This window comes from Sus scrofa, chromosome 13 (genome assembly GCF_054392235.1).
Source record: "Sus scrofa isolate SSC_HxYL_T2T_F1_AM1 chromosome 13, Sscrofa_HxYL_maternal_Yorkshire_Landrace_v2.0, whole genome shotgun sequence".
In the NCBI taxonomy this organism is placed as follows: Eukaryota; Metazoa; Chordata; class Mammalia; order Artiodactyla; family Suidae; genus Sus; species Sus scrofa.
In genome coordinates, this window is record NC_139395.1 from 60,180,393 (window position 1) to 60,193,285 (window position 12,893).

The window sequence follows — 12,893 nt, forward strand, 5'->3', positions numbered from 1 at the left end:
CGGGTAAACAGCCATGGAGGAGGAGGCGGCGGCGCCCGCGGCCGCCCGCTCCGCCGCCTGAGCCGTGCCGCGCCGCCGCCGCGGGACCCGCGCTCCCCGCGCTCCCCGCAATTCCCCGGGGCGGCCGCGGCCGGCGCGTGGGGGGCGAGGACAGGCGGGCGGCGGCGGCCCCTGTGCAGCCCCGGCCCCCGTCACCCCCCCCCGCCGCCCCCGCCCGGCCCACGCCCAGAGGCCGCCCCGAAGGCCGCCGCCAGCCGCCAGGTGAGTTCGCCCGCGCGTCGCCGGGGTAGCGGGGCTGCGCTGGGTCCGAGCCCCCCGCGCCTCCCCGGGGATGGCGACCGCGGCCCCCGCCACCCCATTCCCGCCGCCGCCACCGCCGCCGGGGGTGGGCTGGCTCCCCTGGGGGGCGGGGCGGGCGGCGAGGGCGCCGGGTCGCGACTGAGCCCGGGAGTCTGGGGACCCGGGGCACGCAGGGGGCGCAGCGTGAGGGTCCCCGCGAAGTTGTAGCCCACGCGCGCCCGGTCGGGTCTCGCACGCGGGCACTTGCGCGGGGCGCGGCCGGCAAGCGAAAAAGGCCCCGGGTTCCAGGTGGCGCGGTTCCGGCCCCGGCGGCCGCCCCCTTCCCCTTGGGACACACACGAGTGCTAGGAAAGGGGGACCGAGGAACTTAGCGATCTCCGGGTGGAGTTCGCGTAGCCACTGGGAGTCGGGTGCCTGCCGTCTTTCCCGTGCGCAGGAACCCCGGTCGGTGATCGGGATGGGGTGCTTTCATTTATTTTTCTCTCTGCTTTTCCAAAACCGACCCTGTGACGGTCCCCATCTTAAGGGGAAGTCGAAAGTGAAGGGGGAGGGAGGTGCTCAATGAGAAACGTTGCCTTGTGTGTAGAGTTAACACATTTCCGGAGCACACTGCCCATGATATTGGCATCTCGTCCCCAAAGTCGCTTTGATTCAACTTGGATGAGTTTCTCGTAAACGGCAATATTTCGGTGGTGAGAGGCGAGAGGAGACGAGCACCTGATTTGAGTACGGACTGATTTGATCACCTGTGGGATAGCTTCAATGAGGCTCAAGAAGCAGGTCTGAGTTTTGAACTTAGCTTTGATGTTTTATTGAGTTATAGTCCCATTTTTCTGTCCCACGAATTCCCTGCCTCTTCATATCTGGGAGGAAGCAATTATGGAAGATGGATTTGGTTGGTTCCTTAATCAAATTGGGTTCAGTCTCCCAGTTATCTCTCAGTTGTTCAGAGAGGAAGAGTTAGGCATGCAAATGTGTGACAGTGAAGGGTGTATCACCACTAGCTAGAAATCAGTGTGCATAAAATTTTATTTATATATATGAAGTTGAAACTTTAGTAATGCTCTTCAGTTGTGCTTTAAAGAGCACCTTTGACTTTTAGCACAAAGGCGAAAACAAAACCAACTTGAGTGAATATTTTGAGGTGTTGCCCTCCTCACAGTGAGAAACGTCCTGGCTTTGAAATAATATTGGCCTCAATGTTGGCCATGCATGGGTTTCAGTCTGTTCATTTTCTTGGCTTACAGGGATAGAAGACCCTCTAACCAAAAGAAGAATTACTTTAAATCTTAAGTACTGCATACTGTAAATTGAAAGTGTCAGTTGCTATCTATTCCACCTGCCATTTTGGCAGGGATCCTTGTTTAAAAGGTAATTGTCAGGAGTCCCCTTGTGGTGCAGTGGGTTAAGGATCTGTCATTGTCACTGCAGTGCAGATTTAATCCTTGGCCCTGGAACCTCTACATGTTGGGGGCGCTGCCAAAAAAAAAAAACAAACCCAAAAAACAAAAAAACCCACAACAACAACAACAAAAACAAGGAATTGTCAAATGGTAAAATGATGTACTTAACTTTTTGACTTACTTGTTACTTAGCCTTATCACCATAATACTGATTTGAAAACAGTATCTAGTAACTTCATTAAAGTAATCTGTGATGTTTATGGGAAAGTATCACTTCCCCCTTTAAGTTTTCATGAGACAGTCTATCCATCAGTCATAGATGGGAGTCCTGCCTGAATGCTTTTCTAAAGTCACTTGGTATTTTGTTGGACAATGCCTGAAATATTCCTAAGTAATAAGACTGAAAGAGATTGTAAAGATCTGAAAGTTTGAGATATACCACAAAAAACACATTCCTGAAAGTTCTTGACTCAAGTAATGGGAAACACAGCAAAATTTGAGCTTTTCTGAACTTTTAATAGTCTACGTTGTCAGTCATGTTAACTTGCAATTGCATTGACACAGATCTTTGTGTTGAACATTAAAGAATTCTTTTAATTGACTTGTCTCGTGTAATTAGAGAACATCTTTTAATCTTGCAAGAGGTCTTTTCATATGATTTATTATATATTAACATGTTCATGAATGTTAAAGTAGGATAGACTCAAGCTCTATGCCATACTGACATTTCTTCCTTTCCTAGAGAAAACTCTGAGGGTAGAAAAAGTGGCAGGTTTTAAACTGTAACAAAACTGATTTGGGGGATCCTGTTGTGGTACACTGGAAACCATCCAACTAGGAACCATGAGTTTGTGAGTTTGATCCCTGGCCTCTCTCAATGGGTTAAGGATCCGGCATTGCTGTGAGCAGTGGTGTAGGTTGCAGACTCGGCTCGGATCTGGCGTGGCTGTGGCTGTGGCTGTGGCTGTGGCTATGGCTGGCAGCTGCAGCACTGATTTGAGCCGTAGCCTGAGAACCTGCATGTGCTGTGGGTGCAGCCCTAAAAAAAAAAAGGCAAAACTGATTTGGGCTTTGAATATGTATGACTTAAGATTTGGTGATTTACTCAAGTCATTAGATTCCTAGTTTCTTTGAGAATATGAGAGTCTAGTTAAGGAAATTTCTTTGAATATTTATTTAATATTAGACTCTGATGCTATAAAGGATGCTAAGAGAGCTAGCTATTTGTCCTGGTCCTGTAAAATAGGCATTTCTGTAATATGTTTTTAGTGCAGGGATTATCCTGAGGTCTGTGAACCTCAAGGGATCCATGAATAGGCTTCTAGAAATTTCTGAACTCCCCTATAGTTATAACCAAGACATTTTTGCATATGTATATTTTTCTGGGGAGGAGTGCATGGTTGTTTGTAAAAGAAGTCCTGGGGTCCCCTAATTAGAGATGCATGTTTTATTAAATAAAATGAGAATAATTATTGAGGGAAAAAAATAAGAAAAAAGTTGATCTTTGTACTTAGTGTTTGCCTTTTAAAGTTATCTTTAGCCTAGTCATGTGGTCTTAGAGGTGCAAAAGTGCGGCCATTTTGTTCCCACAGCAAAGTGTTGTCTGTCAGTTGATAAACCATGCACCCACATAAAGGGCTTGACATGCTAATCCTGGGTGCATTGTGCCTGTTTTAAAATTATATTTAAAAATTTAGATCAGGAGTTCCCATCTCTGCTCAGCAGTAATGAACCCAACTAGTATCCATGAGGACGTAGGTTCAATCCCTGGCCTCACCCAGTGGGTAAGAATCTGGCAATGCTGTGAGCCGTGGTGTAGATTGCAGATGTAGCTCGGATCCACATTGCAGTGGCTGTGGTGTAGGCTGGCAACTGCAGTCCCTGTTGGACGTCTAGCATGGGTACTTCTCTGTGCCTTCGGTGCAGCTCTAAAAAGCAGAAAAAACCCAAACAAATCAAAAAACATTAGATCAAATGGATTTATTGTCGATACGCAGAGGCTTTAGCCCAGTAACCACTCTTAGAGCTAATCGTTTATTCAACTCCACACCCTTACTGCTCTCCAGCAAATTTGACTGAGAGATAGTCTAAGGAAATGTGTTGGTGCCTTGGCAGAATGCTATGGGAAAAACACAGTTTCTGAGTCAAAACAGGCTTAAGTCCAAATCTGGGTTCTTTCGTTCTCATTCACTGTATGTACTTATCCTGCCTGACCCTGAGGTTCCTCATCTAGATAAAGCCTACCTAGTAGAAGTGTTGGGAGCCTTGCAGGAAGTTCCCTGTATGAAACTCTGAGCCCCTCATTTGGTGCACAGGAAGAACTTGGGAGCTAGATGTTGGTAACCATTCATAAACACCCAAGTAAATATGTACAAACATGTTATATAATAATGGTATACGTTATCTGCAAATAAGTATGATGAAAATATCAACCAAGTGAAACTTCTTAAAAATCTGGTTTTCACAAAATGAGTTAGGATTGAGTGGTTCTTATAATTGTAGGCTTTTTGGAGAACTTGAAGGAAAATGGTGGTATAGTTGGCAAAGCAAAGAACATGGATCCTAGTAAGAAAGATTCAGCTGCCTACCAGCATCATAGCCCTTTCTTTGAGTAAGATTCATTTAACTGTTACTCCTCATTGTACTTTAAATGAAAAATCTAAATTAAACTGTATATGTGCTTTCTAAACCATTGCCTCAAAAAATGTTTCCTCACCCCCTTCTTTTGGAGACCCTTACACATTGATTGCATTTAGTAGAAGTTAGATCTATAACTTTGATGGTGACATCTTTAAAATGTCTCCATGTTTGAGTACCTGCATCAGTTTTTCTCAACAAGCAAGTTCCTGGAAGAAATAAGTTGCATTTTACTTTCTTTAAAGGAAATGATGTTACTATAAGGAGAAAGAGGGAGAGGGAGGAGAGAGATGAATAGAACACTTCTGATGCTCATGGCCATAAAATAACCTTCCACTGTTCCTGTGGTCTTTTCCTCTCTTTTAGTCCTGGTGAACATTGTTGTCTTGTGCTTTTAAGTCAGGGAGTGGTTAGGAACACAGGCTTAGACTTGAACCTGGGTTTGAGATTAAATGAGATAATAAAGGCAAAAGGCTTTGCTCAGTGCTAAGCTCCTAAAGGTAGTAGTCATTTTGAGGACGGTTTCATTCTCTTGTCCAAGGAGATAGCTCATGTATTCTTTCAGAGAGAAACCTTTAATCCTACTCACCCCAACACACACCTTCTGAGACCATTCTACTTTCAACTCAAAAAACCTTTCACATTTTTCTGGTTACTATTTGGCTAGTACCCCAGCATCCATAGAACCAATTAGACCTGCCTGCTGTTCTTAAAAATGGGGCTGCATTCTCTGTTAGGCTAGCAGGCTATGTCTAAATTCTGGGTATGTCAGGGCCAAACTAACAAGCATGAAGCATTTAGAGCCTCCCAACTCAGTGCATGGAGAAGGTAGCCATTGACCAGGAGTGGGCATGGCTGTGTTCAGTAAAACTTTGTGGACACTGATGTTTGAATTTCATGAAATTTTTGTATGCTGGGAAACAGTTTTAAGAATTTTTCAACCATTTAAAAGTGTTATATATAGGTAATGGCTCATAGCATAAGTCAGAATTGGATTTGACCCATTCAAGGGCCATAGTTTACTGAGCCCTTGCCTAGAAGAATGTTAGACCCCAAGTCCTATAGGTGTGTGGTGTTAGCAAGCAACAGTACCTCCTCTTACCCCTATACACACTGCCATTTTCCATCTTAAATGTTCAGTGCTTTTGTTATGGTTGCTTTATCTAATGTCCCTGCCTTCCCCATTAGGATGAAACTCCAGTAGATTAGTTATAATATGTGGCCTTCCCCTCCTAGGCACAAACATGGTGCTCTCCAGTAAATTATTTGTTGGTAAAAATAGTCTCACCTTGCCCAGTTTGCCAAAGAACTTGATGATTGAGCCTTGTCATTTGTGTTGGTTTTGAAGGGAATAAGTGCCTTTGGAGCTGCTTTATGCCTCAAGTTCCTGTTACCCTCCTGGTGCCCAGGAGGGGAAGTAGTTGATACTAGGCCCTCAAGCTGCTACCTAGACACTCTTCCCTGTATCTGGCCTCCCCCATCCCCTTGTACATGATGTTTGGTTAAATAAAGCACACAAAGGTTCCTCTTGTGTTCTAACCCCTAGAGATTAGCTTCAGGATTGGTTCTATACAGAGCATGTAGATGTATATGTCTGTGTGTAATTTAATCCAGCCATCACTGAGTCTCTGAAAGCTGTTTCTTTTAGTTGTCACCTTTTCTCTTTTTCTTGATGCTTCTTTCTCAGCCCTTGTATAGGATTCAGATTTGGTGACCTGGTGGCTGCTATAACTGATTAGTGTATTTTTTGCCTCTCTCCTTGCCTTTTAGTTTTCCCTACTAATTTGCTTGTTTTATAGCAAGTATATTCTTTTCAGAGTTTAAGTTTTCAAATTAATAAATGCTGAAAACAAAACCGGTTTATTAGGTATTTTAGAATTCCCCCCCTCCAAATGTAATTCTAATGCAATATCAGAGGCATGAATTGATATTTTAGATTTTTAGAGATAAATTGAATTTTTAAAGTTTTTGGTTGCTTAATCTAAATATTAGAAATGTAAAATATGCTATTACTCTTAAATTTAAGGGTTTCCTTCTTTTGAAAAAGGTAAATTTGGTATGTATTTTATGGGTGACACTTGGGGCAATATGGATCCAGAGTTATAAAATGACAAGCTATCGTCTAGGAATTTATCTTAAAGAAACAGTCATATGTACCAGATTGCTCATTGCCCTGTTTTTTGCAACAGCAAAACATGGAAAGTAACCTAAACCCCTATTAATAAAGGATTGATTAAGTCATTAGGGCCTATCCATATAGTGAAATACTGTGCAATCTTTAAACAGGATGGTAGAGGCCAATATTTATTGATATGGAATGATATTTAGAAAAACAGAATGGGATGAGAATATGCTTAATGTATGATTTTTTTTTTTTTTTTTTTTTTTTTTTTTTGCTTTTCAGGGACACACCTTTGGCATATGGAAGTTCCCAGGCTAGGGTGTTGAATCAGAGCTGCAGCTGCCAGCCTACGCCACTAGCCACAGCAATGCAGGATCTGAGCCTCATATTCGACCTACAGCACAGCTCACAGCAATGCCAGATCCTTAACCCACTGAGCAAGGCCAGGAATCAAACCTGCATCCTCATGTATGCTAGTCGGGTTCATAACCCACTGAGCCACAATGGGAGCTCCCTAATTTTCTTTAATATGGACAAAAGCTCTGTATATAGAAATCTTAAAAGAAAGTATGTATGCCAAATACTAATAAGAGCTTATTATCTCTAGGTAATAATATTGTGGGTGATCTTTTTTCTCAATTTTTTTTACCTAGGATGTACTGCTTTTATAATCTCGGAAGAATGATGAAATTATTAAAGAATAGACATACTAATTGAAAACCTCTCCTGTTTGTGCTAAATAAAACTTCATTCCCTGAGGTGACCAGTTCCTCTCAATGGACTGTGTTGTATTGAATGAGAAGTGAAATATACTTTCTCATATGCCTTTAAAAATCTTTTCTTATTTAATTAATTAATTAATTAATTGTCTCTTCTGGGGGCCACACCTGCAGCATATTGGAGGTTCCCAGGCTAGAGGTCTAATTGGAGCTATAGCCTCCAGCCCTCACCACAGCAACACCAGATCTGAGTCGAGTCTGCAACCTACACCACACTCATGGCAACGCTGGATCCCTAACCCACTGAGCAAGGCCAGGGATCGAACCCACAACCTCCTGGTTCCTAGTCGGATTTGTTAACCACTGAGTCACAAGGGGAAATCCTAAAAATATTTTCTATATTACTAATAAGCAAGAATATTTTCTAGACTCTTATAACAGGAAAGAAAAAAATTATATAGAGGACCAAACAAATATCAGTTTTTAGAACAAACTCACTGAAAAAACACTCAGGCACATAGACATTTACATTGCTAAAGAGAATAAGTTGTGCCTCATTTCTTACTATGAAGGATTTTTTCCCCCTGTTAAAATTCTCATTAAAATATGAGGAATTCATATGTATGGTATGAGTAAAGGCTAGTGTTTAAAAGCATGAGCTCCAAGACTTTCTGTGTTACTTTTGAGGAGTTAGACCTCAGTCTCTTCATCTGTAAAATGTGGGTAGTACTTTGCTAAGCTGTTGGGAGGATTAAATTAGATAAGTGCTTACTTAGCATGGTGCCATATACTTAGCAGTAACCAAGGAGAAAGAAATGGTGGGAGGGGTATGAGCATAATAATAACAGTAATGATGGTGATAATATTGGTGCTGATAGTAATACTAGTTATTATTTGCTCCCTTCTCAATAGAGGTTTGCATGAGGGCAGAGGCTTGTTTGCCACAGTTATCAGCCAGTCCAGTTACCTTGACCAAGACAGATATGTGGTCTCCTTTTAGCCCATTGTGCTCTCTTACCCTGGTATCTATAGGTACACTATCCAAAAACAAGGGGGAAAGAAAGTGCTTAGGGTCTCACAGGCATAGTTGGTGCTCTGTAAATGTTGTTGAATGAATGGTGACCTAAAGCAAGCATTTTCTATAGACAGTGTGTGGTGAACTTTTAAAAGAGGGGTTTGATCATCTTTAAAGTATATGGAAGGGGAGTTCCCTGGTGGCTCAGCAAGTTATGGATCTAGCATTTTCATTGCTGTGGCACAAGTTCCATCCCTGGCTTGGGAATTTCCGTGTATGCTGTGGGCATGGCCGGAAAAAAAAAAAAAAAAGGAAATTAAAGTATATGGAAGGAAGTTCCAGGTACGAAACTATTAAAGGGAGAATCTGTTTTGGAGTTCCTATTGTGGCACAGTGGAAATGAATCTGGCTAGTAACCATGAAGTTGTGGGTTTGATCCCTGGCCTCACTCAGTGGGTTAGGGATCTGGCATTGCAGTGAGTAGTGGTGTAGGTTGCAGACTCTGCTCAGATCTGGTGTTGCTTTGCTCTGGCATAAGCTGGCAGCTACAGCTCCCCTAGCCTGGGAACCTCCATATGCCTCCGGTGCTTACCACTCCCCCCCCCCAAAAGAGAGAATCTGTTTTGAGTTCTCTAGATTTTAAATGAATCATAGCAAATCTGCTTCATTTTCGTTTACTTAGCCAGTTCCTTTCTTTCTTTTTATTTTTTTAGGGCTGCACCCATGGCATATGAAGTTTCCCAGGCTAGGGGTTGAATTGGAGCTGTAGTCCCTGGCCTATGCCACAACCATGCCAGGTGTGAGCCACATCTTTGACCTACATCACAGCTCATGGCAACACCAGATCCTTAACCCACTGAGCGAGGCCCGGGATTGAACCTGCATCCTCATCGATACTAGTCAGATTCGTTTCCGCTGAGCCAACACAGGAACTCCATTAGCCAGTTTCTTTCCTTTTTTTTTTTTTTTTTTTTTTTGCTTTTTTCTAGGGTTGCTCTCCTGGCATATGGAGGTTCCCAGACTAGGGGTCGAATCGGAGCTGTTGCCGCCAGCCTACACCACAGCCAGAGCAATGCGGGTTCTGAGCTGAGTCTGCGACCTACACCACAGCCCGCGGCAACGTTGGATTCCCAACCCACTGAGCGAGGCCAGGGATCGAACCCTTAACCTCATGGTCCCTAGTCGGATTCGTTAACCACTGCGCCACAACGGGAACTCCGAGTTTCTTTCAATATCAACTCAACTCTGTTTGTACCTGCATCCTTGTGGTATAACTATGATAATTTGAAAAATGTTTTACTTTATTTGCACTTAAGCTATTTTGACTTTGGAGTATGTTCTACTCCCTGCTTAAAACCTCTGTGTTCTGACCGAGCTACATTTCATTGTTTCTGTGGAATTAGAACATTGACTTGGCAGTGAAGAATAAGTGTAACCACATCTGACTGTGACAGAGTTATTTGGAAACGTTGGAGTATTAAATTTGTTCATAGGAAATTTTCAGAAATGAGTAGAATAAAAGAATGTAGAGGAGTTCTCGTCATGGCTCAATGGTAATGAAACTGACTAGGATCCATGAGGTTTTGGGTTTAATCCCTGGCCTTGCTCAGTGGGTTAAGGATCCGGTGTTGCTGTGAGCTGTGGTGTAGGTTGCAGACTTGGCTCAGATCTGGTGTGGCTGTGGCTGTGGCTGTGGCTGTGGCTGTGGCTGTGGCTGTGGTATAGGCCAGCAGCTACAGCTCTGATTCGATCCTTAGCTTAGGGATTTCCATATGCTGTGGGTGTGGCCCTGAAAAGCTATATATATATATATATATATGTATGTATGTATATATATATAAAAGAAGAATGTAGAAATATTGTGATAATTCATGAAGCACATCTGTCAGTTATCTATTGATGATAATAACAACCCACTCCCAATACTTTATTGCTTGAAATTGATTATTTATTTGCTCCCGATGAGGGCAGGTGCACTTCTCTGTAAGTCTTGCCTGGCTTGAAATCAGATCCTAAAAGTTAAAGAAAGTTACTCTTTTTGCTAGTGCATCTTAAACCCATTGCTAAAGAAACTTGCATGGGGCAGGGAGAGAGAGTGTGAAGTGGGAGAAAGCAGATCTTTAAAAATCTACACACACACACACACACATCCAGTATCTTAACATTCTAAATGAATTTTTTATTTTACTCCATGTTGCATATCTTTAAAGTTAATGGTCTAAAGTACTTGCCAATCAAATGAAGTTTTATCTCCCAAACTTTTGAGAAAATATAGTCTTCTAGACTCAAAGTAATAACTAATCAACTTGGAGGTTTTTGGTTGTAAGCAATAGAAACTAAATCTGGCCACTTTAAGCAAAAAAAAAAAAAAAAAAAAGGAGAGAGAGATTGCTGGAAGGATGTGGTGTGGTGTAGCTCCAAGCTTTTACAATAGAGCTGAGGAACCAGGCCTCGGAATGGATCAGATCTGGAGCCCCTTCAGAGATCTAGGTAGTGAGAGTCAGTGTTAAGCACCTCAGGGTGCTAGACTTTGTAACTTCTCCAACTGTTGTTAACCTCTCTCTCTACTGAGAGGGTATCTCTCAGGTTCAGACAGGGTGCTGGCAGGTATCTTGGTTCCTCTCTTACCAAGAAAGTACCTATTGGGGCAGTTGTCATTCCTCAGCAGGGCAGGTGGAGGCAGGGCTGGTAAAACCAAAGATGTCCATGATCCAGACATGTGTGAGCCTGTGTGTGTGTTATTTTGTGCATTATCTATCTCATTTAGTGTTTGCAATATCCTTCTCTCTCCCAATCCCATGTGCCTCTTAAACCCCCGGTTTGAGACCCAGTCTGGTGGCTCCACACCATCAGTGTTCCTTCCAGCCAATCAGCACTTACCATGGTAAGTGCAATATCATATTTATCCATTTTTTTATATGGTAATATTTTGTAAAACATGTTATGCATATCTCTAATATTTTAGAAGAGAAGCACATGGATGGTAGTTTAGCCCGTATCTGGTAATTGGGATCCTGTTAGGAACATTTTTTTTTTTTTTTTGGCTACACCTGAGGCATATGGAAGTTCCCTGGCCAGGGAATCATTCCAAGCCACAACTGCGACACCACCAGATCCTTAACCTCCACAGCAGGAGCTCCAAGAACCTTTTTACCTAGTGCACAGTGATCCCTTTAGGGCACCAGTGATTTAAATATAAATTTATTGGCCTCTTCATGAAATGATCCCAAATGCCCTGCATTTGTTTCTCTCTCTTCTCATAGTGTCTGGCCGGTTTTATTTTGCCTTTACTAATACCTTAAAATAAATATTTTAGACTTTCCAATTTATAAACTGAAGGGACAATCTACATTTATATAATCTTTAGAGTATTCGTTAAACCATGTTTCAATCAGTAAATGCGCAAATACAATGTGGTTTTATTCAGAGCATTTTCACGTATTTTCCTGTTTTATTTTATACTCTTATCCTTTGAAGTCAGAGAAGAGCATATTCCCCCCTATTTTTTAGTTGAGAATGTGATTTAGAAAAGGTGAGCTATTTCCCCTGCAGCATAGGACTGTTGGCAGGGGAACCCTTGGGTGCTTTGACTACCTGTGCCTTTAAGGGACGTTCTAGACTGCAGAAGTCCTTTTCTTGGTTCTTCAAGGTTCAGGAATGAATTAGAGATGGGTGACCCTAGGATTAGCCTCTTTCACTGTGGGGACATTGGTGTATGATGCAGTTATCTAATAGTCATTGTAGCCATTTGCATGTACTTTTGTTAATTCTTGCTTTGGAGTGCCAGCATCTTTTTATTTCCCCCAGGAGATAACCAGTGGAGGGAGGAGCCAATTTAATTTACCCCACCTTTTCTTCCCATGATTAGCTGGTTTTGAAGTACCTCCTGGAGCCCTTCAGTCTGGCCTTTTTTACTTCCCAGGGTGTAATTACCGCCTTTGGTGTAGTCACTTGTCCTCCCAACCCCTGGACTCTTCTTTTAAATGGCCTGCTCTGTTTTTTGCTGTTTCAGGTCCACCACTACAAGAGATTTTGAGAGGAGCTCTTGACACTTTTGTTTAATTAGGGTCTCCAGACAGTTTTCTGTTAACAATAGCTTTGTATGTTAGGCCCTTTCCCCTTAGGTTTTAAAGTTTTATTGTCATCTCAACCATCAACAGGATGTAATGGCGGTATGGTGGTGTTTCTTGTTTGGCCAGACCTTTTTCATAGAGATTTCCCAAGACTTTTCTGTAGCTTTATAATCTCGTACTGGTTTTTACATTGTCTTTTTCTAATTTGTTTCTGCAGCTTCTAAACATTTTCTGTTAACACTTAACACTAGTCAAAAACCTAATTTTCTCATGGTTTCCTACATTTTTAATTTGTCTCATGGTCTCATTTTTGCAGACATTTTGAACCTTTAGAGTCCTCAACTTAATCCTGAAGAGTGCTAGCAAAGTTCTGCATTGTTTCTTTTTATTTTATTCACTTTTTTTTTTTTTTTTTTCTTGGTCCTATTTTCTTTTAGGGCCGTAATTTTGGCATATGGAGGTTCCCAGGCTAGGGATCCAATCGGAACTGTAGCTGCCAGCCACAGCCACAGTCATGCTGGATCCAAGGTGCGTCTACGACCTACACCACAGTGCATGGCAACGCTGGATCCTTAACCCACTGAGCAAGGCCAGGGATCAAACCTGCATCCTCAAGAATGCTAG

The 12,893-nt window shown here is 42.5% G+C and overlaps 1 protein-coding gene across 2 annotated transcripts in view; it reads left to right on the forward strand.

The window, feature by feature from the left end:
* Window positions 1–220: 220 nt before the first annotated feature.
* ATXN7 (ataxin 7) overlaps window positions 221–12,893 on the forward strand; it is a 141,872-nt gene continuing 129,199 nt past the window's right edge. For both annotated transcript variants that reach the window (XM_005669703.4, XM_084988850.1), the window contains exon 1: window positions 221–261. The gene's annotated coding sequence lies outside the window, so the exon portion shown is untranslated. The remainder of the gene's footprint in view (window positions 262–12,893) is intronic.